The sequence below is a fragment of the Dasypus novemcinctus genome, chromosome X (assembly GCF_030445035.2).
Source record: "Dasypus novemcinctus isolate mDasNov1 chromosome X, mDasNov1.1.hap2, whole genome shotgun sequence".
In the NCBI taxonomy this organism is placed as follows: domain Eukaryota; kingdom Metazoa; phylum Chordata; class Mammalia; order Cingulata; family Dasypodidae; genus Dasypus; species Dasypus novemcinctus.
In genome coordinates this window covers 140,989,014-141,010,707 of record NC_080704.1, presented here as the reverse complement: position 1 = coordinate 141,010,707, position 21,694 = coordinate 140,989,014, and positions in this window count along the sequence as shown.

Here is a 21,694-nt window from a genome sequence, read left to right as displayed (position 1 = left end):
ATGAAAATAGGCTTTGGTGAGGGAAGTAACTTATGCTTCATGGCCTGATATCTGTAAGCGCCTACCTCAAGTAAATACCCTTAAAAGAAACCAAGCAATTTCTGGTATTTTGCATCAGCACCCCTTTAACTGACTAATACATTATTTATGACTTTGTTCCTCATAACTGTTTTTGACTTAAAATCTATTTTATATGATATTAGTAGAGCTAGCCCAGTCTCTTTGTTTAGTACATGCATGGTATGTTTTATCCCCTCAGTTTCAACCTAATTGTATATTTAAATTTACGTTGAATCTCTTGCAGATAGCATATATTTCATTTATGCTTCTTTATTTATTCTGCCTATTTGTCTTTTGACTGAAGAATTTAATCCATTTACATTTAAATTCACTACTCTCAATGTAGGACATTCTTCTGACATTTTAATTTAGTTGTTGTAAGTTGTGCTGATTTGAAGCTGGGTATATCCTAGAAACACATGTCCTTAGAGTTAGTCCATACTGTAAATGTAAACCTATTTTAGATTGCACAATTTTTTATTAAATAACCTCAGTTAAGGGCCTATGATTGGACACCATTACCCAGGGTTGATCTTTATCCTCTTACTGGAATCCTTTATAAATGGAAGAATAAAAAGCTGCAGGCATAAGGTAAAAGCTGAAGTGACAGAGAGAAGCCTTCAGAAGTTGCAATCAATAAAACTAGGAAAGAGAAAAGCCAAAGGTGGAACAACCTGAAGCAGAATTAACAATGAGGCCCAGAGGAGAGAGGAGAGAAAAGCAAGTTCCACAATTATGCCCTGCTATGTGCCTTATCACACACAAGTGAGGTCAGGGAGAAAGTGTGCCTGGAGGAGAAAGCAGAGATTGCCAGAGCTACCTTTCTGTCCTGCTACAAGGCAGGAGTCCAGGATTGCCAGCAGCCAGACTTCAGGGAGAGAGCATCACCTGATGCCTTGATTTGGACATTTTTTTCCCAGTCTCAGAATGGTAAATTTTTAACTAATAAATGTTGATGCCCATTTGCTTCTGATTGAGAGGGAGCTTAGATCCCATGGGAAAGATGAATGGAACTTTCTTGCTTGCAGTTGTAGATACTATCTGTTTTTCTGCAGCGGGCATTGTCCATCGTCATTTGGTAGTTGTTCTGGGTGCCTCAGATGAACTGGAGAACTGGTATTGGTTGCAACTCTGCTGAGATTCTGGGCTCAACTGGCATATGAACAGCTGGAAGAGTTACATCTCTGGGGCACATATTTAATGGGTAAAGTTCTAATTACAGGTTTAAATAAAAGAGGAATAGGATCCATGTGTAGGAAAATTATGAATGAGTCCAACTCTGATAAACTGGGGGATCTTTTGTCATATATTCCAAGGTAAAGTCCACTGATGGAGTGCCAGATTCCTGATGTTATCTGCTCTGCCTATAGTGTCCAGAATAACATCACATTTTTAAGCATTTTTTAAGCATCTTTAGGAAGAAGTGAAAAGTCATACTCAAAATTAAAGTAAAATTGTACTGGCATTTATAATTACCCAATGGTTATCTTTACCAGAGGTCTTTATTTCTTTATGTCTTGCATATTTTCTTTTCAATCAAAATAACTTTAGAATTGATTGTAGGGAAGGTTTATTGGTGATGAACCCCTTCAGCTTTTGTTTATTTGGCAATGTCTTAATCTCGCCCATATTTTTGAAAAAAATTTTTCACCTTATATAAAGTTATTGGTCCATAGTTTTTCTGTCAGCATTTTAAGTATTTGAACACACTGCCTTCTTGCCTCCATGGTTCCTTATGTAAAATTAGCACTCAGTCTAATCGGTAATCTCCTTTAGTTAACACGCTGTTTACCTCTTGCAACTTTCCGTACTCTCTGCTTGTCCTTAAAATTTGACAGTTTGACTAAGAAAAGATAGTACATTTTTTTTCCTCATAATTACCCTACTTTGTGTTCTCTGGACTTCTTGGATGAGTATATTCACATATATTGCTCAGTTTGGGAAGTTTTCTGTCATTATTTCTTTGAATATTCCTTCTTCTCCTTTCTCTATTTCTTCTTCCAGAAATACCATAAAGTGTATATCAGCATGCTTCATGGTGTTCCAGAAGTGACTTAGGCTATTTTTGCTTTTTAATACCTTTTTCTTTGTGCTCCTCAGCCTGACTCATTTCAATTGTATTTTCTTGAGTTTACTGATTCTTCTGCCAACTTTACACTGTTTTGAATACCTCTTGGGGATGTTCCTTTATTTTTTGTGGTCTTCAACTCAATTTGTTCTGTTTGGTTTCTTTCAAAAATTTATATCTCTTTACTATGATGCTAATATTGCTCATTCCTTATTTTCCTGTTATCTTTCAGTTCTTACTCTGCATTTTCCTTCATCTCCTTGAGCATTCTTAAGATCATGTCTTAAAAATCTTTGTTTAGTATGTCCATAGTATACTATTATTTGTTGGTATTTTCTGGATTTTTATCTTCTCCCTTAGGATAGGAATTCCTTTCCTGTTCTTTGCTTTTCTTGTACATTCTTTTTACACATTGTACATTTTAATAATTTAATATACTATGTGATTCATTATCTGAGATGTCTGTTTCTTATATTTTTAATCAGCTGATGATATGAAAAATTTCTTCAGTTCCTTTCTATTAGGTAAAACTGCTCCAGTCAAATGTAAAGTTGTCTTTTCCTGAGCTTGTGCTTGTTAGGTGCTTTGACTTCCCCTGTTTAGAAGAGTTTGAATGTCACTTCTAGTTCACAAGATGTAGACCTTGTCCCTTTTCTCTGTACTTGAAACAGGTAATCCTTTTCCCCTTGTCTCTAGCTCAAATGTTTCTTAAACTTCTTTTGTTGTAGTCTCAAACTGCTTTCACCTGAAGGACAATTTCTGGGAGGTGGGGGGTCACATCTGAGGAGTTTCCCAAGTCACTTTCTCTGAGCCTGTGTAAGGCCAGGGGGCCATGAAGGGGAATGTATACTGATTACAAATTTCCCTGAATAGGGAATCAAAAAGTACCCTAAGAACTTCTTTCATAGATCCCCAACTGTGTGCTTTCCTGACCTGCCTATCAAATAAGTCCCTGAGTGATACTCCATATTCCTGAGGAAGAATACCCTCTTTAAGTCTTCTCCACCATGTTTTTCCAGTGTGGGATGGAATAATGACCTTCCTTTGAGCCAAGTTCAAGAATTCCAAAATTGCTGAACAAAACCATGATCAGCAATCTGCTGTGCCCAACACTGATCTTGGAGTAGCTGATTATTTTAAACAGTTTTATTGGGATATTTTCACATTTCATACAATCCATCCAAATTGTGCCATGAATGGCTCTCAGTAGAATTACAAAGTTGGGCATTCATCTCCACATTCAACTTTAAAACACTTTCATCACTCCAAAATAAAAACCCCATATGCCTTATACTCCCCTATTGTTGACACTTGGCATAATTGTGGTATCTTTGTTACAACTTATGAAAGAATATTATAACATCACTGTTACCTATAATATATAGTTTGCAGGTTTATTCTACCCATATATGACCCTTTTATTAACCCTTTTAATAGTGAATTACATTTGTTATAGTTCATTAAATAACATTAATATATTTGTACTATTAACCACATTCATCATCCCAATAGGGTACATTGTGTTAAACAAGGCCATGTATTATCTTTTAACTTTTATTCTAGGTACATACAGAACCATAAACTGGGAAAGTGGATTTTTACATCCTTTTCTGTCATCAGTGAGCTAACCAGAGGCTAGAGCCCACTAAGGCCTGCAGCAAGTGAGTAAGATGGGTGCCAGTAACCTCCACATGATGAGAGCAATTTAATAGTCTTTGTCATAATTTATCAGTCTCTTCTTTCCTTCTGCTCTTCCCTGGGTGCTGTTCAGTTTTCCACAGCTCTATAGAGTTTCAAAATAGTTGTTTCAGATAGTTTCATACGCTCAATAGTTGCTCTGGTAGAATGACAATCCTGGAGCTAACTAATCTGACATCTTTCCCACAATTACTGCATAATTTTTTAAATATTAATTTCCACCTTTAAACATGGAGTCTCAGCTCATGTGCAATCCTTCTTCTTGTCACTTTCCCACATGGCAGGATTGGATTTTAGGTGTCATTCTTCTGATGACCTAGTCCCCACTCAGGTTTTCAATTCTTAAATCTATCCCAAGACCACTGATACCCTTTGCCTGAGATAGTGACTGGGTTGCATTAGATTTCTCTTCCTGACAGGGAACTGTGCACAGGCACAAGGGCAGTTGGAGTTGAGTGCATGCCCATAGTATTTCAGGACATAGCAATGCATTGCCCATCCCTGAATTAACTTAGCAACCCCATGGCAAAATCAACAGGTAATTTGGCAAGGTACTCTTGCCCATCTCCAATCGAGAAAACAAGTGTGTCCTGTAGTGGAGGTTGCAATGCTTTGGGAGTCAACTTTCCCCCTTGGGTTGGGGTTGTAGGCTGAAGGAAAGAGAGATTGACTTTCACAACAATGGTATGGCCCATATTTTCAATTTTCTTTGGGTCACACAAGTTATATGGTCATCACTGACTTGGTGGAATTAGAAGTGATCTTATTCCCTAAGAATGAGCGAGAAGGTTGGAGAATTGGGGGTACATGGTCCAACATAAACTGTGCATGTTACTCATAGGAAGTTTTTATGACCATATTAAATGATACTGCAGCCACAGTACCCTGGAATATCTAATTCTTTCTCTCAAATATTGCAGCTTCTATCTGCAAACTTTCTAGAGGAACATAAGGAAAAATGGCAGATGTAATTATTAATTGGGCTTGATCATAAAACCCTAACACTCCAAGTATTACTCCAAGATAATGAGAAATATTTTTCCTATATTTGTTAGGTGTACAATTGAAGTGTTTGCTAAGATTCTGTGCTCTATTTTCTCTCTCCTAATATGGAAATATCTTACAAATGCCTACATAGGAATAGAGGAAATGACATAGAAACTAACATCTGAGGGGACTTAAGAAAGAAGAAAGGAGAAGAGAAAGAACTAATAGGTCTTGCCTGAACGGAGATCCAGACCTGGAATTTGCTTATTACTGCTAGAAAATTGAGTAAAAAATGGAGAGTCAAACTGCATTACACCTATGCTGAATTAATTTTCAGTGACACCATTCATTAATATAAAATACTAGTAAATGACTGCAAATGTGACCAGTCACATAGACTAGGAATTATATGTAAGAAAATGCAATGAAAAATGAGGAAGTGATTTTGAGTGAATTCATGAATACACAAGAGGCCTACAGTAAAGTACATTACAACTAATTAAGTAAACAGGAGGACTTCATGTCAGTTTTGTGGAACTAGTTGTTGTTAGGTACCAAGACTGCCTCTTGTTTGAGTTTTTCCAGGGGTGCTTAACAACTAGTTCATAGGAATAGGTAAAACAGGCAGTTGAACTGATCCAGTATTATATGTTTCTGAAAGATTCCTAGTGGAAATAAAATAGCTGGAAGAAAGAACGTATTGACAAGGATATGGTTGCAATTATGGTTCAAGTAGTCTAAGCCGGTTGGAGAGAAGTAAGGAGATGGAAGAAGAGATATGGTGTGGGGGTATTTTCAGGATTTGGAGTTGTCCTGGCTGGTGCTGCAGGGATGGATGCTGGAAGTTGTGTGTCCTGCTATGGCCCACTGGGTGGATTGCGGAAGAGTGTGGACTACAACGTGGACCACTGTCCCTGTGGTGCAGTGGTGCTCCAGAATGTATTTGGCAGGTGCAGTGGATGTGCCATGATGATGGAACAGGTTGTTGATATGGGAGTGGTGGGGTGGGTAGGGTTGGGGGTATATGGGGACCTCATATTTTTTGAATGTAACATTAAAAGAAAATAAAGAAGAAAATAATTAATTAAAAAAGAGGGATGTCCAGCAAACTGGTGAGTAGGTGTTGCAACTATGCTGAGGCATAGGGCTCAGCTCATACATGGACAGTCCAGAGATTCAAGCCTCGTGAGAATACACCAAACCTAGCACCAACCACAGGTTCAGTAAAAGTGGTAGAAGAGGCATGTATAGAGAGGTCACATCTGAGTCCAACTCCATCACACTCAGGAGCACAAACTGCAAAGTATTTTTAAAAATTATTTATTTATCTATCTATCTATCTATTTATTTATTTCCCAGGTCACCTAACAGGGAGGTGAGTATGGCCAACCACCTCAACATGGAACCATGATAGTCTAAAACCACAAGCAGGAGAACCCCATCCATTAGCTAGGTGGGATCTTAGCCCCCTCTCAATTTAGATGTGGAGTAGACATAACCATTCCAGTGTCCTCAGGATGGAGGAATAAAATATGGATTAGAGTGGACTAACTGGTATTATACTATAGCATTATTTTGGCTCTAGCAATGGAAGAAATTATATCATCTCTGTGGAGACAGTGCCTACAGGTGTTGCTGAGGGCAGGGAGAGAGAAGAAGAGGTGTGATATGGGGGAATTTTGGGAGTTGAAGTTGTTCTGAATGATATTGCAAGTACAGATGCAGTACATTATATATCCTGCAATAACCCACTGAATGAACTGGGAGAGAGGGTAAATTACAACATAAACTATAAATGATGCTGAGTAATAGTGCTCCAAAATGAATTCATCAAATGCATTGAATGAGCCACATTAATGCAAGAGGTTATTGATGTGGAATGAGTAGGAGGTGGTGGGGAGTGGGGTATATGGGAAACTCATATTTTTTAATGTATCATTTTGCATGATCTATCAGCATGTAAATGCATTAATTCCCCCCCCTCCCCAGCATGGGACATGACTTCTGGGGATGAGCCTCCCTGGTGCCAAGGATTTACTACCAATCACTAAGTGGTGGTGCAACTAGAAAGAGACCTTGAATAAAAAGGTCAACAGAGACCAGCAGAATATCTCAGCCTACATGTTGGATCAAGTGTTAAAAACTGATCCTTACCTTTGAAAAAAAGGGTGAAATGGCAAAGACAAATGAGTTGATATGGCTAAGAGTCTTCCAAAAAGAGTCAGGAGGACATCAGAGGGGTCACACTTATGCACACCTCAACAGGTCCCAGAAAAAGCTAAAGTAGATACAACCCTAGGTACTGGCTCTACTGAAGGCTACAGAGATCCACAGGGTATATAATCATGGCAGATGGATTTGGAGCTCTGTGCCATATCAGAGGGCCCTACATTGGAATTTGTTCTCCTGAGTGTGACAGAGCTGTACTCAGATGTGACTTTTCTACACATGCCTTTTTTCTCACTTTTACTGAACCTGTGGTTGCCACTAGGGTGGGTCCATACTCAGGAGTATGAATCTCTGAACTGCCCTTTCACCAGTTGGGCCCTGAGCCTCAGCAAAGTGTTGACTCCTACTCTCTGGTTCGTTGGTCTTACCCAGGTCAGCTAACAGGGAGGTGAAGATTGTCAACCATACCAGGGAATCAAGAGGAATTGTATCCATCATCCATGTAGAATCTAAGCCCCCTCTTGATCTAGAGGTGGAGAGGTCATCACCATCCCAGGGTCCACAGAATGGAGTAATAAAATATGGACTAGATTAGACTTACTGATATTCTACTATGAAACTATTGTGACGAGTAATAGAAGAACTTTTAGCATCGAGGTGGAGAAAGTGGCTAAAGTAGTTGCTGAGGGCAGGGAGAAGGTAGAAGGTAGAAGAGATGTGATGTGGGGGAATTTTTGGGATTTTGAGTTGTTTTTAATGATAGTTCAGGGTCAGATGCTGCCATAATCCACTGAATGTCCTGGGGGAAAGTGAGAACTACAAGGTAAACTATTATGTTTGTAGTGCAGCAGTGCCCCAAAATGTGTTCACCAAGTGTAATCAGTGTGCCCCAATGATGAGGGAGGTTGTTGTTGTGGGAGGAGGGCGGTTGGGGGGTGGGGGTGGGGTATACAGGAACCTCTTATATTTTTTAATGTGACTTTTTTTGTGATGTATATATCTTCAAAAAATACAATTAAAAAATGATGTCGTGGAGGTGGGGAGTGTGTTATATGGGAACCTTTTATATTTTTTGCTTTTTTATGTTTTTTTAATGTAAGATTCCTTGTGATCTATTAATTTTATTAAAAAATAAATAAATAAAAAAATTAAATTTATCTTTGTGAACTTTCCTCTCTCCCCTCTTCTAGAACATCACTTAGTTTTACATTAGTACCTTTCTTCCTCTTCCATAGTTCCTTCTCTTTTCTTTTGTTCATCAGACTGAATAATCTTATTGACATGTCTTCAGGTCTGGTGGTTATTCTGTCTACTCAAATTGGTTGATGAGCTGAATTAGTGCACTTTTCATATCATGTATTATACTTTTTTACTCTGAAATTTGTATATACTTCCTTTTAAAATTTATATTACTTTGTTGATATTCTATATATGATTAAATTTCATTACTATGGTTTACTATATTTCTTTGGACAAGCTTTCCTTGAATTATTTGAATACATATAAAATAGCTGATTTAAAATATTTGTGTATCAATACAATGTCTGTGTTTCTTCAGTCATTTTTGTTACTTGTTTCTGAATATTGACCGTATGTTCTTTCTTTCATGCTACAAAACTTTTGTTAAGTACTGGGCATTTTCATCATAATAAAGTGGCACTCTGAAAATCAGATTCTCTCTACCTTTTTAGATTTGCTGCTGCTGCATTTTTACAGTTGTTTGTGGGTTTTTTTTACTTTTATGAACTAATTTTGTAAAGTGTGTATTTTTTGTTGTGCATTCTCACTGAGTCTGTTTCATTAGTTCAGTGTGAGCTAGCGATTGAATAAATATCTCAAAAAACTTCTGGGACTAAATATATCTCCCAATATTTGTAAATTTTCTCTTGGTGTGTGGAGGGGAATACTTTCAAAATCCAACCAGTCAGTTTACAATTATGCATTAGCCTTGACTTCCTGCTTCTAAGCTTGAAAGTCAGCCAGAGGTCAGAGCTTGGGCCTTTGTCAGTTCTGTTCAGTGCATGTACAAAGCTCTAGACTTGAGGGTAGCATTTTTCATTCCCAGAAATATGATGTAATTTTGCAAAGACCTTATTCTCCAAAGCAACTCATTCACCAGTGCGTTAGTGAGCCAAATGTGTGCTGATGCAAAACACCACAAATTTGTTGGCTTTTATAAAGGGTATTTATTTGAGGTAGAAACTTACAGTTACCAGGTCATAAAGCATAAGTTACTTCTCTCACCAAAGTCTGTTGCTATGAGGTGGAGCAAGATGGCTGCTGACATTCAGGTTTCCTCTTTCTTACAAGGCTCTGTGGTCCTAGCTTCTTCCAATTTCAGCTGTAGGCCAACAGCCTCTCTAGGTTTTGTCTCTTTCTCTGGGGCTCTATTCTCTCCAGACTCAGGCTTGTTTCTCTCCACAAGATCAGCTGTAGATTATCAGGTGAATAGCTTGTCTCTCTTCCCAGGACCACTGCCATGTCTGTGGACCCATCTCTATTGCTCTGTGTTCTTCTGTGTTCTTCTCCTATGTGTTTACTTCCTGGGTTCCAACTCAAAGCTCCAGCATCAAAACTCCAACTAACTCTTCTGCTCTGCCATGTAGTTTTATCTGTGAGTCCCTGACAGTAGACTATTGACAATGACAATGACAGTTGCCCATAATATCAGGTAGCAGCATCTAATATATTTTCTGATAAATGTTTCTTACATATGGGCCCCAGTTAGCTGTCTGAGAATTGGGGTAGTTCTTAGTTGAGATAAAGGCTAGCCTTTTGAGCTGGTCCTCCACGGAGCCACTAAACAGTTCACAACTAACAACCAAGTTTCTTAGCAAGTGAGTTCCTCTCTGCTCCCATTGGAATCTCTAATGGGAATGAGAGCTTTTATCTCCAAGTCTACCATGGAATGATGAACTCTGAGGTAGGAACAGGGTAAGCTAAATTGCTACAAATCTTACTGTTACATACAGTCAGCATTTTTTTTTCTCTATCAGTCATCCTCTTGATTGCTGAAAGCCTTTGGTTACATTCAAGATTTCCAAAAAAATTTTGAGTCTGGCAATTTTTGCCAGGTTTATCATTGTGTTTATGGAGGGAGAGAATTTTGGAGTTCATTACTTCCCGATATTTGCTGTTATTACTTCTGTTTTGCTCTATGTACAAAATTCTTCAAACTCTTTATGCCAACGAAGATTAGCTATTTATGTTAGAGATAATAAAAAATAAGCAATTAGTTTAATACATAGGAAAATATATGACAGTGTTCTAAATTATACTCTACAAAAAGAAAATTATAAAAGTGAATAATAATGGATCCCTGTGAGATTTTTGGGATTTAATTGAAGGATTCCACTGGTGTTCTTCTGAAATTCAAAAGCCTTTAAAATAGGGCACTTATAACAGTACTAATGGGCAGAAAATTATAAGTGAATTCAAGGAAATCTTGACAAGGTTTGCAATATCCTTTATAGGATTAATTTTTGTAATTCTTATAAGGATGTTTCTTTTTTTCTCATTTTGTAAACAACTTATTGAAGATTATCATTCATACATGACCATAATTAAACCATAACTGATAACAACAGTTGTGAACTTACAAAACAAAATCCATAACTGTGAGTTACTTGCAGGCGCCACTCCTTAAAGATGGTGCCGAGCCTCACAGTAAACAACTGCGAGCCACTCCTAATTCTTCCCCAGCCCTCAGCAACAATATCCCATGAGCCAACCAGCCATGCTGAATTAGCATAACCAATCGGGTGCTTGCACGATGCCTAGCTTTCCCCTGGCCACCCATAAAATTTGTTGTATTTCCTCAATAAACTATACCTGCACCACCAGTCTGCATCTCCAGAGCTGTTACTGTGTGTTGTCTTGTTCTGTTCATCCTTACCTCTTCAGAAGTGAAGCCGCTGGATGGCACTGCAACACATAACATCATTCAGTGCTCCCATACAACACCCACCACAAAATCCTTGCATTGTTGTGAAACATTTGTAACAAATTTTGAAAGAGCATCATCAAAATTTTAATTCTAACTTTAGTCTGTATGTTATATTTACAGTACTTTTACCCCAACCATGCCTATTTTTGTTGTTGTTGTTGATAAACCATGCAATTTATCTTCAGTGTGCAATCAAAGACATTTGTTATAATCACTGAGTTGTTCACTCATCACTTCAATCAATATTACAGCATTTTCATTACTTAAGTAAAATCCGTATTATACCCATATATTAGTGCTACTAATTAAAAATCCTATGATGTGCTTTCACCAATTCTGTTAATTTACAAATATTTACACACAATTTTTTACTAATTCTTCACTGACCAAACCTCAGTTTTCCATTCTCTAACCATAATATTTTCTCTGGTGACATATTTTAGCTATTAATTCCATGAGTTTGCTCATTATATTTAGTTCATATAAAGGAAATAATACAATATTTGTTCTTTTGTGCCTGGCTTGCTTCACCCAACAATGTAACCCTCAATTCATCCACATTATCATATGCTTCAAGGTTTCATTTCTTATAGCTAAGTAAAATTCCATTGTGTGTATATGCCACATTTTTTTATCCATTCATCAGTTGATGGACACGTGGGGTGTTTCTATTTTTGAAAATTGTCAACAATGTCCCTATGAACATCAGTATTCAGGTGTCTGTTCTTGTCACTGCTCTTGGTTCTTTTGGGTATACACCTAGAAACAAAATATCTTCTATAGTGGCTGTACCATTCAACACTTACACCAGCAGTGAATAAGTGTTCATATCTATCCAGATCCTCTCCAACATTTGTAGTTTTCGATTTTGTTAATAGTGCCAATTCTACTAGGTATGAAATATTTCATTGAAGCTTTGGATTGAATTTCCCTAATATCCGGTGATGTTGAATATTTTTTTATGTTTTTTCACCATTTGCAGCACCTTTTTAGAAAAATAAAAGTCTATTCAAGAATTTTTCCCATTTTTTAATTGGGTTATTTGTGTTTTTATTGTTGAGTTGTAGGATCTCTTTATATATATCATGGATATAAGAACTATGCCAGGTTTGTGGTTTCCAAATATTTTCTCCCATTGAGTTGGCTGCCTTCTTATGCTCTTCTCAAAGTCCTTTGAGGTGGAAAAGTGCTTAATTTTGGGGAGATCCCATTTGTCTATTTTTTGTTGTTGTTTTTGTTGCCAGATTTTGGGTGTAAGGTTTAAGAGAATCCCACCTATGGTCCTCGCTTTTATGTTTATGTCTTTTATTCATTTTGAGTTGATTCTCGTATAGGGAGTGAGAAAGGGGTCAATTTTATCATTTGGCTTTCATATGTTCTATCTAATTTTTGAAAATCATTTTACCTTTTTGGTTATCCTACTGGATAGTCTTCACTTCTATACTCTCCTCCAAACTTCCCTCACTTTTCTTTTCTTACTGGCTGCAGAACTCCCTTTAGTTTTTCCTGTAGAGCTGGATTCTTGTTTACAAATTCTCTTTGTCTCCATTTACCTGTGAATATTTTAAGATCACCATCATAGTTGAAGGACACTTTTGCCAGATAAAGAATTCTTGGCTAGCAGCATTTCTCTTTCATTACTGTAATTATATCATATCACTGGCTTCTTTCCTCCATAGTTTCTGAAGACAAATCTGCACTAAGTCTTATGGGATGTCCCTTGTATGTGCTGTATCACTTTGCCTTTATAGCTTTCAGTATTTTCTCTTTGTCTTTGGCATTTGGCATGCTGCATATTATGTGTCATGGTGTAGTTCTATTTGTATTTATTCTAATTGGAGTACTGCTGTACATGGACATATTTTTTCATATTGTTCATGAAAGTTGGTAAAGTTTTGGCAATTATTTTCTCAAATAATCTTTCTGTCACCTTTCCACTTCTTGTCTCATTCTAGAACTCCCATAACACATACATCGATATACTCTGTGTTATCATTCAACTCCCTGAACCCCGCTCATTTTCCCACCTTTCTTTCCTTTGTTTGTTCTTCTCTCTTGACAATTGCAGGTTTTTTCCTCTACATCATTGATTCTTTCTTCCACAATATCAAGTCTACTGTTGGTGCCCCTATTGAATTTTTAATCTCACTTATTGTGTCTTTCATTCCCATACACTGTTATTTATCTATCCATGATTACAAATTGTTCTTTGTGCTCATTCCATGTCTTCTTAATATATTAATTTTTTAGCCATGTTGTCATTCTATTCCATGATTTGATTTATGAGATTTTTCTGAACCCCATTCATTAACTGTTTCAAATCTTTGCTCATCTGAAACTTTGATTTGTTCCTTTGTCTGAGTCATCCTTTCCTTTTTCTTCATTTTGCTGATGTCTAGGCATCTGATTCTTATGATGAGTTTATTCTGATGTTTAGTTTCTTTCTCATGCATAGGAATTTACTATTAAGTAGCTGTGTAGTACCATTGTCCTTTGATTCTTGGTTCAAACTTGTTCTAGATGTTTAATATTGTCCTTGTTTAACTGCTGAAACCAAGGCTAAGGACCCTATAATGGGGTGCAGACCAATATCCAGGGGTGATTAAAGGGTGTTAGTAAAGGCACCTACTTGCCTGTTTTATTTATTTATAATCAATGTTCCTTTTCATGCACATTTCTTGTCAGGCTAGCAGTTGGCATTTTTGGGCAGTCATCTCATTTTAGACTCCAGGTGCTAGGAGGAAATGCATTCCCTGTGACTCCTCAGGTGGGTGGATAGTGCAGAAACAATGTCGTTAGGGTTGACCAAGCCTCACGGAGTTTCTCAGAGGCTCTTCTCCGTCTTTGGCCAGACACAGCCTCCCTTCACTTTGCCTCCTTAGCAAACAGACCACTGGAGTGGGGAGGTGTTTGGGAAGGCAAATTATCTTTAACTCTTGCCTGCTCTCAGGACAAATAATGCCATGATCCCATCTGACCTGTAAGTGTGCAGCACTTTCAATGCAGTAGACCAAGTTTGCTATCCAAAATCTGAATTTGCTATAGGCTGTGTACCTCTCTCTCCCCTTTTCTTGGGAAAGAGGACCTTAGCAATTCCCTCAGTCCACAGCCACTGAAGTCCACAGCCACTTTAGTCTGCATACTGCTATTTGCTCCATAGGAGGGAGGACAGTGCTTGCTGCTGCTTTTTCAGCTCTACTTAAAGCCAGCTGAGACTTTTTTCTTCACCCTTCTCTCTTCTTGATGATTTATTGCCTTGCCCTAGTGTTGTGAGCAACAGAGAAGCTCAGCAGACAATCCTGGCCTGGACTTCAGCAATTGTTTCTGTGGAGAGAAGTGATCCCTCTACCTTTCTAATTTTCCATCTTTCTAGAAGTCACTTTCCTATTTCATAAGTGTGTATTTGTGGGAGGAGGGGCACCCGGCCTGCCTCAGTGGCAAACAGTGCGGCAAGAGGTGACACTGCCTCTGCCCACTGGGCCTAGACAAGGTGACCACGCCTGACTAGGCCTTTGCTGCTAACGGCTAGCCGGCACCGCCCTCCCCCTTCCTATCTCCCGCCTAGCCCAGCTCTCACTTCCCCTCCCCCCTCCCTTAAACCTAATCTCTTAGTATGCTGTTTGCCCAGCAACAGCTTCAGCCTATCAAGAGTTAGCACATACTCTACTGGCCAATCACTAGCCCAATGCCAGAACATTGCCTTATATGGTAACAGCATTTGCCCTAGCCAATCAGAACCCGACACACCACTCCCCAATCCTATAAATCTGCATCCCCCTCCGCAATAGACCAGACTTGTGCCATCAGCCTGTCTCCGCGACTTCTTCCTGGGTCGTGCGCCCTCCCCCCCCTTTGGAGCCCCCAAGGGAAGCCTCAGTGGCCATACAAGGCTTTCTTCCCCATGCCAGGGACCCCTCTCATCCCACAACAGGACCCCACTCGTCCCTTAACAGGGACCCCGCTCGTCCCACAATGGGACCCCACTCGTCCCACAACAGGGACCCCACTCGTCCCATAACAGGGACCCCGTTTCATCCCTCATGTATTAAATTATTATAATGGATAGCAATAAAGTCTAGGTGAATCTGACTTCTCAAACCACCATCTTATAATTAAATCAAGATGTTTCTCTTAGAAGAAGCAAAATAGTCAGAGTTTAAGTATGATTTCAATAAATTAATGTGTGTTTTCTTCCACAAACTGAACAGCCTAATCTTAATTAGGGGAAGAAACAGATATTTCAAAGTAGCCATAGAACATAAATAAATTGTACTTAAAAATCCAAATAAAGCCTAAAGGTCATTGAATTAAAAATCTAATAGTATGCATTAAGGCAGGAGAAAACTTCACTTGTAATTCTGCTGTTGTCTATATTATGAGAGGGTATTAACGTAGTTCTTTGAAAATAATGGGCTATTTGTTAAGCTGTTTTAAAACACTGCAGAATTATCCATATAAATTAGATAACTTTTGTTCATGAAGTACTACAATCTTAACAATTAATTCATTTATTCAGCAAACACATGTATGGTTTCTCCTACTGAGTGTAAGGCAGTAAGACTAGTTTTATAGATCAAGAAAAATCACCTAAATAATGTAATTATTTGTTCAACTGGTATAGAATTCCTTTAGATGTGTGACCAGTCCAGGCCAGTGTTGTTTCCTTCTAGAGAAACCTTGATCCTCTCATCCAAATGCAGATCGCATTCTTCACAACACTTGGTGAGGGTCCTGGTAACTGTTTACATACTACCTGTCTACCCATATAGGATCACTTTGGAAATTCTTTTTATCCAAGTTTTGCAAACTGCTTTCTGGAGCAAACTGAGATCCCCAGTGTCCATAAGGGGATTACTATGATTAATTATTTTAGAAACTTTATAGTTCACTAAAATCAGATATGCTTTGATTCCTTGGCATTCTTGTCTATCAGGAAAATATAAGCCCTTTCAGCAACCAATATGCTTATTTACTTTCTTCCCCACATTGCTCTCTTTCCTCACCCATCATTTTCAAAAGTTTACTGATACCCTCCATCCCAAAGTATTTTAGTATCCTATGGAACCTCATTTAATGATTTAAAATCCATATTAGCTTTGAGCTAAGCACTGAACTTCCTCTCCAACTGTTTCCTTAAAGAAGCCTGGCAGGGCCCCAAGGATATAACTGTCTCAAAATCTTTCTTGGGTGATGGCCCATTTTCCCTTATCCCACAAATTTTGAGTTCTTTCTGATCATGTTTTTTTTTTCAGAGTTACTTTCAGAATATAGCTACTCTCCCTTATGAAAAAAGTCTCTATCATTTGAAGTTAATGTTATTTGTCTATACCATTCTCACCTTCTTTGTTGCTTGTATTTAACAACTTGATGGTTCCTTCTCAATCACTGATGACTTTGTTAGCTTCATAAGTACTTGTCCAGCCAGCATTAATGGTGATTTCATCATTTATGTAGACATTTATTTTAATACCTCAGCATCTTATTTCTTAAGCTTACTCAAGGCCAATGACCTTTCTTAACCACTGCCAAGATTATAGAATAACACTTAGTTTTTCAATGTTCTTGAACTATAGGACAATGATCTTTTATCTGTCACATCCCTCATCTTTTTTAAAAAATATTATTTACTTATTTTTCTGGATGGGGATTTTTTATTACTTTATTTTTTGAAATTTTTTATTATCTTATTTTAAAGTTAATAGATCACACCAAATGTTACATTAAAAAAAAAAGATGTTCCCATATACGTCACTCTCCACTCCCATCATTTTTCTAATTGTATCTTTTTACACTTTTTAAATCAAAGTTAATAGATCACAAAGAATGTTACATAAAAAACATAAAAAACACACATGAGATTCCCATATACCCTATTCCCCAACCCCCCACACATCATTTTTCTAAATTGTTTTTTGTTGATAAATACATCACAAAAAATGTTACATTAAAAAATATGAGTTTCCATATACTCCTGCCCTCAACTCACTCCTCTCAATGAACTCAACAACCTCCTCCATCATTGAGGCACACTCATCACAATCAGTGAACACATTTTGGAGCACTGCTCCACCACATAGTTAATAATTTACACTGTAGTTCACGCTCTCCACCAGTACATTAAGATATATAAAGTCCAGCATCTGACACTACAATATCATTTAGGACAACTCAAAGTCCCCAAAATGTCCCCACATCACATTTTTTCTTCCCTCTCCCTGCCCTCAGCAACTACTGTGGTCACTTTCCCCAACTCAATGCTACATCTACTTTTATTACTAGTCACAATAGTTTTATTGTAGAATATCAGTAAGTCCACTCTAATCAATATTTTATTCCTCCATTCTGTGGATCCTCTGATGGTGATGCCCACTCCAACCTTAGATCAAGAGGGGGCTTAGATTCCACATGGATTATGGATGCAATTTCTCTGCTTGCAGTTCTTGGCACTCTTGATTCTTTGGTGTGGTGTTTAACCATCTTCACTTCCCTGTTAGCTGACCTGGGTAAGTCCATTGAACCACAGAATAGGAGTCAAAACAGGGTCCAGCTGGAACATGTTCCCTGAGTATGCACCATCCCTAGCACCAACCACAGGTGCAGTAAAAGTGACAGAAGTTTCATGTGCAGGAAGGTCACAGTCAAGAGCACAAATTCCAAAGTAGGGCCCTCTGACATGGCACAGAACTCCAAATCCATCGTTCATGTCCATATACCTTGTAAATCTCCATAGCCTTCAGGAGAACCAGCACCTGGGGTTGTATCTACTTGCTGGATAGAGTATTCTTGGTTGGAAATTTTTTTCTTTTAGTATCTTGACTATGTCATACCACTTCCTTCTGGCCTCCATCATTTCAGATGAGAGTTCAGCACTTAACCATATGGAGTCTCCCTTGCATGTAATGGTTCTCTTTTCTCTTGCTGATTTTAGTATTTTCTCTTTGTCTTGTGCATTGGATAATTTGACACATATAAATCTTGGGGTAGGCCTGTTTGGATTTATGCTCTTTGGGGTGCTTGTGCTTCCTGGACATGGACACATATCTCCTTCAATAGGTTTGTGAGGTTTTCAGCTATTATTTCCTCCAACATGCCTTCTGTCCCTTTTCCCTTCTCTTCTCCTTCTGGGAAGCACATAATGCGTATGTTTGTGTGTTTTGCATTGTCATTCAGGTCCCTACTTCCCTGCTGGATTTTTTTCTGTTTTTTCATTGATTAATTCTACTATCTGTTTGATTTCATATTTATTGTCTTCCCCATTACTAATTCTTTCCTCTGCCTCTTCAAATCTGCTGTTATTTGCTGAGAGTGTATTTTTGATTTCTTGGATTGTGGTATTGATCCCCATCATATATGTGATCTTTTCCTGCATGATCACTGTTTCTTATGGATGTTCTTCAAGTGTTTTCTTAATATACTTAATCTCATCCTTCATTTCATTGAATTGGCACATGATATATTTTGAGAGCTTTAATTACTTGTTCGATGTTACACTTCTCTTCCTGGTTTTTAGTTTGTTCATTGGATTTGGCCATGTTTTCCTGATTATTGGTATGGTCTGTAGTTTTTTATACTGTCTGGTCAACATTTTATCTTATTGGGTTTATTCTGTTGATTATTTTCTTTGACTAGTTTTGGGGTTTAATTAGTTGTTTTTCCATGCATGTTAAGTCTTCTCTTTGTCACTTTTTTCTTCTTATTCTATTTCCTTGTTGGTTAAGTTCCCTTGAAAGGAAATATTAGGTCCTGACAAAGCAAAAGGGGTAAAAAAAGAAAAATATACTATGAATTAAAAGGTCAGTGTAGTCAGGAGAGAGGGAAAAAGAAAAGAGAGGGCAATAAAATAAAGAGTGAATAAATGATAGAAAACAGATAAGAGGTATTCAAGATATAAAGTCATAAATACTGGAGACTAAACAGAGAGGTGGAATGTAAGAGAAACAATAAATGATGGAGGAGAGAATGATGTAAAGGAAAGGGGATAGTGTTGGTGCCAAAATCAATACACAAAGAAAAGAGAAAATTGATGATGAGGAAGCACAGCAAATAAGAAATGTTGCCTGCAGCACTAATATAAAAATGGAAAAAGAAAAAAAAAGGAAAAGAAAGAAAGAAAAAGAATCAGAGCAAGAAAAAGAGAAGGGAGAAAAAAGAAAAAGAAAAAGAAAGAAAGGGCAGTGGGTGGGATAAAGAGGAAGAAAATACAAGAAATCAAACAAACAAAAAGACCAGACAAGGCTCCAGGCAAAGAATCCTCTTTGCAATTGAATAAACTGCTTAGGAGTCTGAACTTCCCCCTTTCCTCTTCCTCACATCCCTCTCTCCCAAGGCAGCAGGAAGGCTTCATGAGGGCTCCTGTAAGAAATTCAAATGGGTCCCTGGTGAACCAACTCACCTGAGAAAATAAAGTCTCTTAATTTTTGAGAGGGCACCTCTCCTTGCCAGAAACCCTAAATATGCTATTGAAAGGTTGTAAAGCATGTCCTACTGTCCTTCTCCCTTAGGTGTACTACAAGGTGGCTAGTTAATTTTCTGACTCTGACCTCCTCTCAGACAAAGTTTCCTATCCCAGGGCATTTAGGTAAATTGTACTCTCTCACCAGATTCACCTCTCTTCTCTTCCTAGGCAGTCCCCAAGTCAGCTGATATGCTCCTCCAAACTCAATAAAAGGAGGGGACCAGAAAATTGAGCCTGCATTCCTTGGATCCCTCTGCACCTTCCACCTAAACTCTCCCAATCCTGGAGTTAGTCAGTGACCAGAGGGGTAGGGCAATGCTGGATTTCTGGGAGTACTGGGCTTGGGAAACTGAGGCCCAGGAGAATGTGGACTCAGGTTATGAATGAAGGTCTGTGAAAGATGGACCGCAGGAATTCAGGGGACACAGGTTTGGAGTTCACGCATTTGGGGAAAACTGGACTTGGAAATTCCACCACATGACTGGCAGTTCTCAGTAAACGCCATGGCCCTTAGCCCTAGGGGGAAGAAATTTACTTTCCCACAGCTTCTGAGATCAGTGTTAGAAACCTGCAGTTCTACCTTGAGCAAACACCTATTCTGCTGAAGTTTCACCAGATTGATATCCAGACACATCCCAACCTGCAGGTTACCAAGTCAGCCTGCTCCAGCAAGACTCCATCACCACACAGCCAGTCTTTTTAGAGAGATGATGATGGTCTACTTACTCAGATGCCATCTTGCCCCACCCCACAAAGATAATTTGAAGATATAATGGTCATAAATTCATAAATCTGATGAAAAAAGCATCTATAATTTGAAGTATTTAAATATCTACAAAAAAGATAAAATCAAAGATATCCTCACTGAAACATTGTGCCAAAATTGTGGAAAGCCACAAAGAGGGAATCATGAAATCAGCAAGAGTAGTAACATATCACACACAAGCAATCCTTAATAATGTTAACATATGATTTTGTATCATGAGCCATGGAATCCACAAGGCAGACTGATGATATATATTAACAGCTATGAAAGAAAAAAGTCAACGATGAATTTCATAGCTCATAAAATTATCCTTAAAAGGAAGAAGAAATCAAGAGATTCTCATATAAACAAAATCTTAGTGTTCATTGACACAAAAACTTTCCAAAAAGAAATACAAATATAATTCATCACACTAAATGAAAGGACCATTTGGAGGAACTCTAATCTGCATAAAGAAATTAAAAATATAGATGAAGGTAAATAGCTAGGTACATCCAAAAGCCATTGTTAATGTATTTTTCTTTGTAATTCCTCTTTTTGTATCTGATTTTTAGACCAACTGCATAAATAATAATTATAAAGCTATATTGATGGACAGACAATATAAATGTATATTATAGTAACAATAAGAAGGTAAAGCATTTTATTCAATTGCAAAGAAGATTCTTTGCCTGAGGTCTTGTCTGGTCATTTTTGTTGGTTTGTTTTCTTGTTTTATCTTCCTCTTTATTTCACCCATTTCCCTTTTTTTTTTCTTTTTCTTTTTTCTCCCTTCTCACTTTAAATCCAATGACAAAATTGTAGACATTATAGATAACAAAAAATATTCCATGCAAATAATAAAAAAGGAGTCCTTACTAACATCATAAAAAATATACTTTAGGAGGAAAATTTGTAACAAAAAGTTCTAAAATGGCATTATGTATTTATTAAAGGGTCAATCCACCAAGAATATATAAAAATTATAAACATACAAGCACCTATAAAGAAGACCCCAAAATACATGAGGCAAACATTAACAAATTTGAAGGAAGACTAAGGGGAAGGGTTGGGGAGGAGAAGGTGAACATGGGAGAATGTAGGATATATGGTGGAAACTAAAATGTTGAGAAAATTCTTTAGGAAATATAATAAGGAAGGGTTACTGCTTAAAGGTTGCTGACAGGGCAGCTGGTAGAGGGTGCACCTGGACTAGGCTTCTAGGGACTATATGTGTTCATCATGTCATACTGTGTTATATCAGTGGGTTGAGACCTATACAGTGAGTGGGAAGGGGTTATACCCCCCTTCCTGTGGAGGTTTGATGTTCTTCAGCATAGTGGAGTGTGTCTTTTGAGAACATGGGTGACTCCCAATGGGGGAGGACAGACTATTGTGTCAAGCCCTCAGCATTCTTTCAAGTATCTATGAATCTTGTCCTTCAAGCAGTGAAACTTGGTTGTCACTCTGGGCCCTGAAAGCATGGAGAAAGAGGAATATAATAGATGGAAAAGGGGGTAAATGGGGGCTAATTGAAGTGTTCTGTGTGATCCTGCAATGATGGAT